We start from the raw sequence: 11,692 nt of genomic DNA on the forward strand, positions 1-11,692 counted from the left end.
ATCAACCTCCCCACACTTAAAGATTGCATTGTCCTCAGTGCATGCTAAGATGTGCAAGTGGACGGGTTGCTTCAACTGATGTTTTTCTCCAAGGATTGTGTAGATGGACTTGTTTGTCTCCCCATTAAGAAGCTTTTTTCCCTCCCTTCGTGGTGGCCATCCTGAAAGAAGAGAAAAAAGAAGGAAAGTAACCCAAAAACAAGGATAGGAAACAAATAAAATATGGTTGGGTTAATGCCAAATAGTGAGAGTCTCAGTTACATGGTAGCTACAACATGCAAGTGAGAAAAAATTAAAAGCACATGGCATACCAGTGGTGAAAAATTTGCAACAAATGGGGGAAGAGATAGTAGATAATGAAAGACAATATAAATTCATGTCAATGTAAAAGGAATACAAGGATCATAAAAGATTGACATTGACAGAAAAATAATATCACCCAACATTGTAAAACAAGTTAGTAAGCACCAAAATAATACCAGAAAAGATACAACAGTTGAAAAAGAAAATTTAACACCAATGGAAAATAATAAATTTAAAAAAATAAGAATATGCAGAAATTAAAATGCAATGAATGAAAGCATGCAGATAAATTAAGTAAAATAGAATAAAAGAAAAGAAGGATGAGGAGTTAAAGAGATGAAGAAAAAGAAAGTAAGAAAGGAGGAAGAAAGAAATAAGAAGGGAAAGAAAAGATTTAGATTTGGGGAAGAAAAGATAAGATAGTTGGCGCTGATCTGGATAAACTGTGCGTCGCATGTGACGCGAATGCGTGGAGCACGCGTTCGCGCGGTTGGCGCGATTTTTAAGTAACGCGGACGCGTGGGTGACGCGTACGCGTGATGGGGTTTGTGCTTCCAGCACCATTCCAGCCCCACTCCATCATAACTTTCTGCCATACACCCCTTTACGTCGATTTCGCAAGGTCACGCGTTCGCGTGGGTGACGCGCACGCGTGGAGGGCTGGTTTTTCAAGTGACGCTGACGCATCAGGGATGTGTTCACATGGGCGTGTTTGTGCCTAAGGCACGCCTCCAGCCACGCTTTCGTGTGACTCTCTGCTTCTTTTCTTCTCGTGTCCAAGGCACCTATGACGCGGACACGTCGGCGATGCTTGTGCGTCGCGTGCAATTTTTTTATGCAGTATGCAAAATACAGAATGCAGAATGCAGATGACTATGCAGAAATTATGAATGAACACAAATGAAAATAAAATAAAATAAAGCTAAGAACAAAAAGGAAAGAATATACCATGGAGGGTTGTCTCCCACCTAGCACTTTTAGTTAAAGTCCTTAAGTTGGACATTTGGTGAGCTCCTTGTGATGGTGGCTTATGCTTGTACTGATCCAGGAATCCCCACCAATGTTTGTACTTCCAATAGCCTCCGGGATCCCAAATTAGGCGTAAAGAGCCTTCAAGCAAGTTGAAGCAAGTGACAAGGCTCCAAGTGTGTTGATTGCTGGACTGAATTCTGGGATCTCAAACCTTGCTTTTGCACCCGTATTCTTGTTGACCATATTTGTTCCAACCGGGTGGTAAGCAATCCGAATTCTCACTGAGGCATCCAAACAGCTTCCTAAACCCATATAATTTAGTATTCTTCCAACCATGATAATTCAGCCGTGAGCTTCCTACCACAATGAACCTAGGATTGTGTTGCCAACCACTGACCATCTCCCTCTTACTCTTATAGCCACAAAGTGCTCTAAGTTGCCCATCCGTCTTAAGCAAAGCATATTCAAGTGGGCTAATTAGGCTTAGAGATGATAGATTTACCCACTTGAATACAGGGATGGATGGTGATGGCTTTGGGGGAGGGGTCTCCAACAACCTTGGCAAGGTGATCTCCAGCTCCATTCCCTTGGACTCCTCTTTGACAACTTCAACCTCTTTGCAAGCTTCTTCAATATCAACATCTTCCTCTTGGTAGCTTTGTTCCAATTCCATCTCTTCTTCATTGTTCACCAAGGGTATGGGAGGTTGTGCTTTTTCTTCTTTAATCTCCTTGTCAAGTCCAATGGGAGAGGATTCAAATGTAGATAAGAATTCATTAATGATTGAATCCATCTCTTGATCGTCCCCTTCAAAGTCTTCAACCATGATATACCATGGAGGTTGTACACCCTCCTCAACATCAATTTCGAACGTATTGGAAGGAGGCTCTATGACTTAAGGTTCCCATGGAGGTTCAGCGTCTCCTAAGTCTTCAACCAATTCTTCTTCTTCGATAATTTCGGCTCCCTCCACTTGTTACAGTACAAAGTCATGCTCTTTATTGTCCACTGGAGTTTCTAGTGTCTCCTTCATGCTACGTTCTTCATTAGATTCCCCATATGAAGCCATGAGGGTTCCTTGAGTGTCCAGATATGGGGAATCTAGTTGAATTATCGCTTAGCCTAGTTTTTGAATGGTTGCATTGAGTTGATCCACTGTCTCCTTGAAATGATCCTTTGACTCTTGTTCTGCTTAGATAGCATAATTAGGATCATATGGCTCATAGGGTGGTTGGCATGATGGATATAGGTTAGGGTCATACTGAGGTGTTTGGTTGTAGGGGGCTTGTGAGTATGGTGGTTCAAAGGTGTGTTAGGGAGGCGGTTCATAAGCATATGGTGGGCCTTGTTAGTAACCACAAGGGGGTCCATCATATATATCATCTTGGTATGCACGTTGGAATGGCTCTTGACCATAGTGATTTGGTGGGTGTTGGTTGTCACGAAAGGGTCCATCATAACTATTGTCTTGGCATGCATTGTGGAATGGTCTTTGTCTGTGGTATTGTGGAAGATGTCGCTGCCGAAAGGGTTGATCAGATCCTGGTGGCTCCTTCCATCTCTAATTGTTTTGACCTTGATGCATGTTCCTGTTATAATTTCCATTCCTTACAATAGCATTTGAACCAAACTCATAGCGACAGGGGTGAGAATTCATAGTAGCTAATAAAAATTAAAAACAAAAAACAAAAACAAATAAACAAGCAAAAGAAAATATTTACAATAACCAATAAAAGGCACACGTTTGCAATTCTCCGGCAACAACGCCATTTTGACGAACTGATTAATTGATGGTAAAGAATTTCACAAAAATAATCACGTTGTAAGTATAGTTTCTAAACCAGCAAAGAATCCTTTCGTACAAAAATTTGGTTGTCACAAGTAGCAAAACCCAATAAAATTTATAACTGAAGTATTCAAACCTCGGGTCGTCTTCTCAAGGAATTGCAGGAAAGTATGATTTATTATTGGTTATGGAAAAAGGTATATTTTTAGGTTTTTGAAATAGGGAACATGTAATTTAAATGGCAAGGAAGTAAATTAATTATCATGAACACCAGTGCGAGGTATAAAAACTGGAAATCCTATCTTAATTATCCGTATCAGGTGTGATGAGAATTGTTTATTGCTCCTACTTAGTTAACCCTTACTAAATAAAGGAAAGTCAAGTGGACTAATCAATTTGATTCCTCAAGTCCTAGTCAACTCCTATGGAAAGACTAGCTTTAGAGGGATCCAAATCAATCAGCAATTTCCAATTTTCAATCAACCGTTGAGTTTGACAACTCAAGTGTTACCAATTACTTAGCCAAAGCAAAGGGGGGGAATCTAAATTAAATTAAAAGCATTAATAACATAAATTTGAAGAAAGCAATCTTTAGATCTGAAATACCTCAATTTATATTAAATAAGAAAGTCAATTCTAACATTGAAAGTTCATAAGCCAAATTGAAAAGATAAATAATAATTAAAGTAATAGAAAATAAATTAAAGGAACATTGAACCTGGAATGAAGAGAAGTAGCCTAATCATAATAGAAATCCTAAATCCTAAGAGAGAGGAGAGAGCCTCTCTCTCTAAAAACTACATCTAAAACCTAAAATTGTGAATTTGAATGTTGTATAAATGTTCTCCCATGAATGGATGCATTCCTCCACTTTATAGCCTCTAATATGTGTTTTCTGGGCTTGGATTTGGACCGAAAAAGGGTCCAGAAATTGCTGGGGGCAACTTCTGCAATTTTCTGCACGTGGGGTCCGTCACGCGTTCGCGTGGGTCACGCATCCGCGTCATCTGGAGTTTTTCTCTTCTACGCGTCTGCGTCAGTCACGCGTCCGCGTCGTTCTCGCATTCACGTCACTGCCAATTCTTGAAAAACTCTATTTTTTGCATTCCTTCCATTTTTGCGTGTTTCCTTTCTGTCCTCTAAGTCATTCCTATCCTATAAAGCCTGAAAATACTCAACACACAGATCACGGCATCAAATGGTAATAAAGGGTAATTAAATTTTACATTTTTAAGGCATAGGAAACATATTTTCACATATATCATAAAATAAGGAAGGAATTGTAAAACATGCAATTCATATGAATAAGTGGGTGAAGAATTGATAGAATCACTCAATTGAGCACAAGATAAATCATAAAATAATGGTTTATCACCTCCTAACACCAAACTTAGAGTTTGAATGTGGGTGTTCTGTTTGACTCTGTATTGAGAGAAGCTTTTCATGCTTCTTCTCCATGTGTACAGAAGGAGATCATTGAGCCTTAAACACAAGGTAGTCCTCATTCACTTGAAGGACCAACTCTCCTCTGTCAACATCAATCATACCTTTTGCTGTGGCTAGGAAGGATCTGCCAAGGATGATGGATTCATCCTTATTCTTCCTAGTGTCCAGGATTATGAAGTCAGCAGGGATGTAAAGGCCTTCAACCTTCACTAAGACATCCTCTACAAGTCTATAAGCCTGTTTCCTTGAATTGTCTGCCATCTCCAGTGAGATTGTTGCAGCTTATACCTCAAAGATCCATAGTTTCTCCATTACAGAGAATGGCATGAGGTTTACACTTGACCCTAGGTCACACAAAGCCTTCTCAAAGGTCATGGTGCCAATGGTGCAAGGTATTAAGAACCTTCCAGGGTCCGATTTCTTTTGAGGTATCTTTAGCTGAGCCAAGGCATTTAGTTCTTTAATGAGCAATGGAGGTTCATTCTCCCAAGTCTCATTACCAAATAATTTGGTATTCAGCTTCATGATTGCTCCAAGGTACTTAGCAACTTGCTCTTCAGTAATATCTTCATCCTCCTCAGAGGAAGAATACTCATTAGAACTCATGAATGACAGAAATAGGTTCAATGGAATCTCTATAGTCTCTGTATGAGCCTCAGATTCCCTTGGTTTCTCAGAGGGGAACTCCCTAGTGGTTAGTGGACATCCTATGAGGTCTTCCTCACTAGGAATCACTACCTTTCCCTCCTCCACAGGTTCAGCCATGTTGGACGTGGTTATGGCCTTGCACTCTCTCTTGGGATTTTCTTCTGTATTGCTTAGGAGAGTGCTAGGAGGAGTTTTAGTAACTCTCTTACTCAGCTGACCCGCTTGTGCCTCCAAATTTCTAATGGAGGATCTTGTTTCATTCATGAAACTTAGTGTGGTCTTAGATAGATAAGAGACTATGGTTGCTAAGCCAGAACGATTCTGCTCAGCGTTCTCTGTCTGTTGCTGAGAAGATGATGGGAAAGGTTGCTATTGCCAAACCTGTTTCTCCCACCATTATTATTGTTGAAGCCTTGTTGAGGCTTCTGTTGATCCTTCCATGAGAAATTTGGGTGATTTCTCCATGAAGAATTATAAGTGTTTCCATAGGGTTTTTCCATGTAATTCACCTCTTCCATTGCAAGATTCTCAGGGTCATAAGCTTCTCCTTCAAAGGAGGCTTCTTTAGCACTGCCAGATGCAGCTTGTAATCTAGTCAGATTCTGAGAAATTATATTGACTTATTGAGTCAATAATTTATTCTAAGCCAATATGGCATTCAGAGAATCAATCTCAAGAACTCCTTTCTTCTGGGTTGTCCCATTGTTCACAGGATTTCTTTCAGAAGTGTACATGAACTGGTTATTTGCAACTATTTCAATGAGTTCCTGAGCTTCTGCAGGCATTTTCTTCATATGAATAGATCCACCTGCAGAATGGTCCAATAACATCTTGGATAACTCAGACAGACCATCATAGAAGATACCTGGTGGACGAAATTGTGATCCATATTCTTTTGTACTTGTATGAAATCATCATTATGGCACCAGTTGAATTCACAACTCCATTCAACTAACCAACAAGTGTACTGGGTCGTCCAAGTAATAAACCTTACGTGAGTAAGGGTCGATCCCACAGAGATTGTTGGTATGAAGCAAGCTATGGTTACCTTGTAAATCTCAGTTAGGTAGATTAAATTGATTTATGGGTTTTCGAAAATTAATAATAAAAAGAAAATAAAAAGAAAATAAAAAGGGATAGAAATACTTATGTAATTCAATAGTGGAAATTTCAGATAGGCGTATGGAGGTGCTGTGCTCCTCTTGAAACTCTACTTCACTACTCACTCTTCCTTCAATCCTTCTTACTCCTTTCCATGGCAAGCTGTATGTAGGGCATCACCATCATCGGTGGCTACTTTCAATCCTCTCGGGAAAATGATCCTATGCGCTGTCACTGCATGGCTAATCGTCTGGAGGCATCACCCTTTGTTGATGGCTACATCCCGTCCACTCAGTGAAAATGTTCATATGCTCTGTCACAGCATGGCTAATCATCTGTCGGTTCTCAATCAGGTTGGAATAGAATCCATTGATTCTTTTGCGTTTGTCACTAACGCCCAGCCTTCAGGAGTTTGAAGCTCGTCACAGTCATTCAATACCGGAATCCTACTCGGAATACCACAGACAAGGTTAGACTTTCCGGATTCCCAGGATCCTACTCCAAATACCACAGACAAGGTTAGACTTTCCGGATCCTCATGAATGCCACCATCTATCTAGCTTATACCACGAAGATTCTGTTGGGGAATCTAAGAGATATGCGCCCGGCCTAAGGTAGAACGGAGGTGGTTGTCAGTCACGTGCGTTCATAGGTGAGAATGATGATGAGTGTCACGGATCATCACATTCATCAAGTTAAGTATAACGTATATCTTGGAATAAGAATAAAAGAGAATTGAATAAAAAGTAATAGTGATTGTATTGAAACTTGAGGTACAGCAGAGCTCCACACCCTTAATCTATGGTGTGCAAAAACTCCACTGTTGAAAATACATAAGTAAAAGGTTCAGGCATGGCTGAATGGCCAGCCTCCTTGAGTGATCAAGAGACCGAATAATCAAAGGCTAAACAGTCAAGAGATTAAACTGTCAAAAGATTGCTAATACAATAGTTAAATGTTCTATTTATAATAAACTAGCTCCTAGGGTTTACATGAGTAAGTAATTGATGCATAAATCCACTTCCGGGGCCCACTTGGTGTATGCTTGGGCTGAGCTTGATCTATCCACGAGCTGAGGCTTTTCTTGGAGTTGAACTCCAAGTTATGACGTGTTTTGGGCGTTCAACTCCGGATCATGACGTTTTTCTGGCGTTTAACTCCAGACAGCAGCATGTACTTGGCGTTCAACGCCAAGTTACGTCGTCAATTTCCGAACAAAGTATGGACTATTATATATTGCTGGAAAGCTCTGGATGTCTACTTTCCAACGCCGTTGAGAGCGCGCCATTTGGAGTTCTGTAGCTCCGGAAAATCCATTTCGAGTGCAGGGAGGTCAGATTCCAACAGCATCAGCAGTCCTTTTTGTCAGCCTTTTTCAGAGTTTTGCTCAAGTCCCTCAATTTCAGCCAGAATTTACCTGAAATCACAGAAAAATACACAAACTCATAGTAAAGTCCAGAAATGTGAATTTAACATAAAAACTAATGAAAACATCCCTAAAAGTAGCTCAAACTTACTAAAAACTACCTAAAAATAATGCCAAAAGCGTATAAATTATCCGCTCATCACAACACCAAACTTAAATTGTTGCTTGTCCCCAAGCAACTGAAAATCAATTAGGATAAAAAGAAGAGAATATACTATAAATTCCAGAATATCAATGAATATTAATTATAATTAGATGAGCGGGACTTGTAGCTTTTTGCTTCTGAACAGTTTTGGCATCTCACTTTTTCCTTTGAAGTTCAGAGTGATTGGCTTCTCTAGGAACTTAGAATTTCGGATAGTGTTATTGACTTTCCTAGTTAAGCATGTTGATTCTTGAACACAACTACTTATGAGTCTTGGCCGTGGCCCTAAGCATTTTGTTTTCCAGTATTACCACCGGATACATAAATGCCACAGACACATAACTGGGTGAACCTTTTCAGATTGTGACTTAGCTTTGCTAAAGTCCCCAGTTAGAGGTGTCCAGAGCTCTTAAGCACACTCTTTTGCTTTGGATCACGACTTTAACCACTCAGTCTCAAGCTTTTCACTTGGACCTTCATGACACAAGCACATGGTTAGGGACAGCTTGATTTAGCCGCTTAGGCCTGGATTTAATTTCCTTGGGCCCTCCTATCCATTGATGCTCAAAGCCTTGGATCCTTTTTACCCTTGCCTTTTGGTTTTAAGGGCTATTGGCTTTTTCCGCTTGCTTTTTCTTTTTTTTTCTATATTTTTTTTCGCCATTTCTTTTTTTTCAAGCTTTTGCTTTTTCACTGCTTTTTCTTGCTTCAAGAATCAATTTCATGATTTTTCAGATTATCAATAACATTTTTCTTTGTTCATCATTCTTTCAAGAGCCAACAATTTTAACACTCATAAACAACAATATCAAAAGACATATGCACTGTTCAATCATTCATTCAGGAAACAAAAAGTATTGCCACCATATTAATATAATTAAACTAAATTCAATGATGAATTCGAAATTTATGTACTTCTTGTTCTTTTGAATTAAAATATTTTTCATTTAAGAGAGGTGAATGATTAATGGATTTTATTCATAGCTTTAAGACATGGTTACATACTAATGATCATGAAGTAGAGACACAAAACATAGATAAACACAACATTAAAAACCGAAAACAGAAAGATATAAAGAACAAGAAATGAATCCACCTTTAGTGGCGTCTTCTTCTTGAAGGACCAACAATGTCCTTAAGCTCTTCTATGTCCCTTCCTTGCCTTTGTTGCTCCTCCCTCATTGCTCTTTGGTCTTCTCTTATTTCTTGGAGAATGATGGAGTGCTCATGATGTTCCACCCTTAATTGTTCAACATTGTGGCTCAAATCTTCTAAGGAGGTGTTGAGTTGCTCCCAATAGTTGTTGGGAGGAAAGTGCATCCCTTGAGGCATCTCAGGGATTTGTTGATGATGAGCTTCCTCATGCATCTCTTGAGAACAGTGAATGGTCTCTCTTACTTGCTCCATCTTTTTCTTGGTGATGGGCTTATCCTCTTCAATGGGGATATCTCCTTCTATGATAACTCCAACTGAGTAACATAGATGGCAAATAAGGTGAGGAAAAGCTAGCCGTGCCATGGTGGAGGACTTGTCGGCTATTTTGTAGAGTTCATTGGAGATGACCTCATGAACTTCTACTTCCTCTCCAATCGTGATGCTGTGAATCATGATGGCCCGATCCACAGTAACTTCAGATCGGTTGCTCGTAGGAATGATGGAGCGTTGAATGAACTCCAACCATCCTCTAGCCACAGGCTTGAGGTCCATTCTTCTTAGTTGAACCGGCTTGCCTTTGGAGTCTATTCTCCATTGAGCTCCTTCCACACATATGTCCATTAGGACTTGGTCCAACCTTTGATTAAAGTTGACCCTTCTAGTGTAGGGGCGTTCATCTCCTTGCATCATGGGCAAGAGGAATGCCAACCTCACAGTTGCCGAACTAAAATCTAAGTATTTTCCCCGAACCATTGTGAGATAATTCTTTGGATTCGGGTTCATACTTTGATCATGGTTCCTAGTGATCCATGCATTGGCATAGAACTCTTGAACCATTAGGATTCTGACTTGTTGCATGGGGTTGCTTAGGACTTCCCAACCTCTTCTTCGGATCTCATGTCGGATCTCCGGATACTCATTCTTCTTGAGCTTGAAAGGGACCTCAGGGATCACCTTCTTCTTTGCCACAACATCATAGAAGTGGTCTTGATGGCTCTTGGAGATGAATCTTTCTATCTCCCATGACTCAGAGGTGGAAGCTTTTGTCTTCCCTTTTCCTTTTCTAGAGGATTCTCCGGCCTTAGGTGCCATTGATGGTAATGGAAAAACAAAAAGCTTATGCTTTTACCACACCAAACTTAAAATATTGCTCGCCCTCGAGCAAGAAAGAAAAGAAGAGAAGAAGAAGAAGAAGAAAATATGGTACAGAGGGAGAGATGTAGGTTCGGCTAAGTGGGAGAAGAGGGGTTTGAGTTGTGTGAAAATGAAGGAGAATGGAAGGGTATTTATAGGGAGAGGGGGTAGTGTGCATTCGGCCATTTAGGGTGGGAATGGGTGGGAAATTGATTTTGAATTTTTGAAGGTAGGTGGGGTTTATGGGGAAGAGTGGATGGATGTGAATGGTGAAGGGGGTGATTGGGAAGAGGAATTGAGTGATTGGTGAGGAGTGTTGGGATTTGTGACATGGGGAATACAAATCACAAAAATAGAATTAGGAGGTAAGGTGGGAATATAGTAGGTGGGGATCCTGTGGGGTCCACAGATCCTGAGGTGATCCTGTGGGGTCCACAGATCCTGAGGTGATCCTGTGGGGTCCACAGATCCTGAGGTGTCAAGGAATTCCATCCCTGCACCAAATAGGCATGTAAATTGCCTTTGCACACCATTCTGGCGTTTAAACGCCCATTGGTGCATGTTCTGGGCGTTCAACGCCCATGTAAAGCATGTTTCTGGCGTTGAACGCCAGTTTCATGCTTGTTACTGTCGTTCAGTGCCAGCTTTTCTTCTCTGGGCACATTCCTGGCGTTCAGCGCCAGAATGTTGCTTGTTTCTGGCGTTCAGCGCCAGAATGATGCTCTGTTCTGGCGTTGAACGCCAGTGGTGGACGAAATTGTGATCCATATTCTTTTGTACGTGTATAAAATCATTATTGTGGCACCAGTTGAATTCACAACTCCGTTCAACTAACCAGCAAGTGTACTGGGTCGTCCAAGTAATAAACCTTACGTGAGTAAGGGTCGATCCCACAGAGATTGTTGGTATGAAGCAAGCTATGGTCACCTTGTAAATCTCAGTTAGGCAGATTAAATTGGTTTATGGTTTCGAAAATTAATAATAAAAAGAAAATAAAAGGGATAGAAATACTTATGTAAATCAATAGTGAGAATTTCAGATAGGTGTATGGAGATGCTGTGCTCCTTTTGAAACTCTACTTCACTACTCACTCTTCCTTCAATCCTTCTTACTCCTTTCTATGGCAAGCTGTATGTAGGGCATCACCATCATCGGTGGCTACTTTCAATCCTCTCGGGAAAATGGTCCTATGCACTGTCACTGCACGGCTAATCGTCTGGAGGCATCACCCTTGGTTGATGGCTACATCCCGTCCTCTCAGTGAAAATGTTCCTATGCTCTGTCACAGCACGGCTAATCATCTATCGGTTCTCAATCAGGTTGGAATAGAATCCATTGATTCTTTTGCGTTTGTCACTAACGCCCAGCCTTCAGGAGTTTGAAGCTCGTCACAGTCATTCAATACCGGAATCCTACTCGGAGTACCACAGACAAGGTTAGACTTTCCGGATTCCCAGGATCCTACTCGGAATACCACAGACAAGGTTAGACTTTCCGAATCCTCATGAATGCTGCCATCTATCTAGCTTATACCACGAAGATTCTGTTGGGAAATCTAAGAGATATGCGCCCGGCC

The sequence above is a fragment of the Arachis hypogaea genome, chromosome 4, assembly GCF_003086295.3.
Source record: "Arachis hypogaea cultivar Tifrunner chromosome 4, arahy.Tifrunner.gnm2.J5K5, whole genome shotgun sequence".
Classification (NCBI taxonomy): Eukaryota; Viridiplantae; Streptophyta; class Magnoliopsida; order Fabales; family Fabaceae; genus Arachis; species Arachis hypogaea.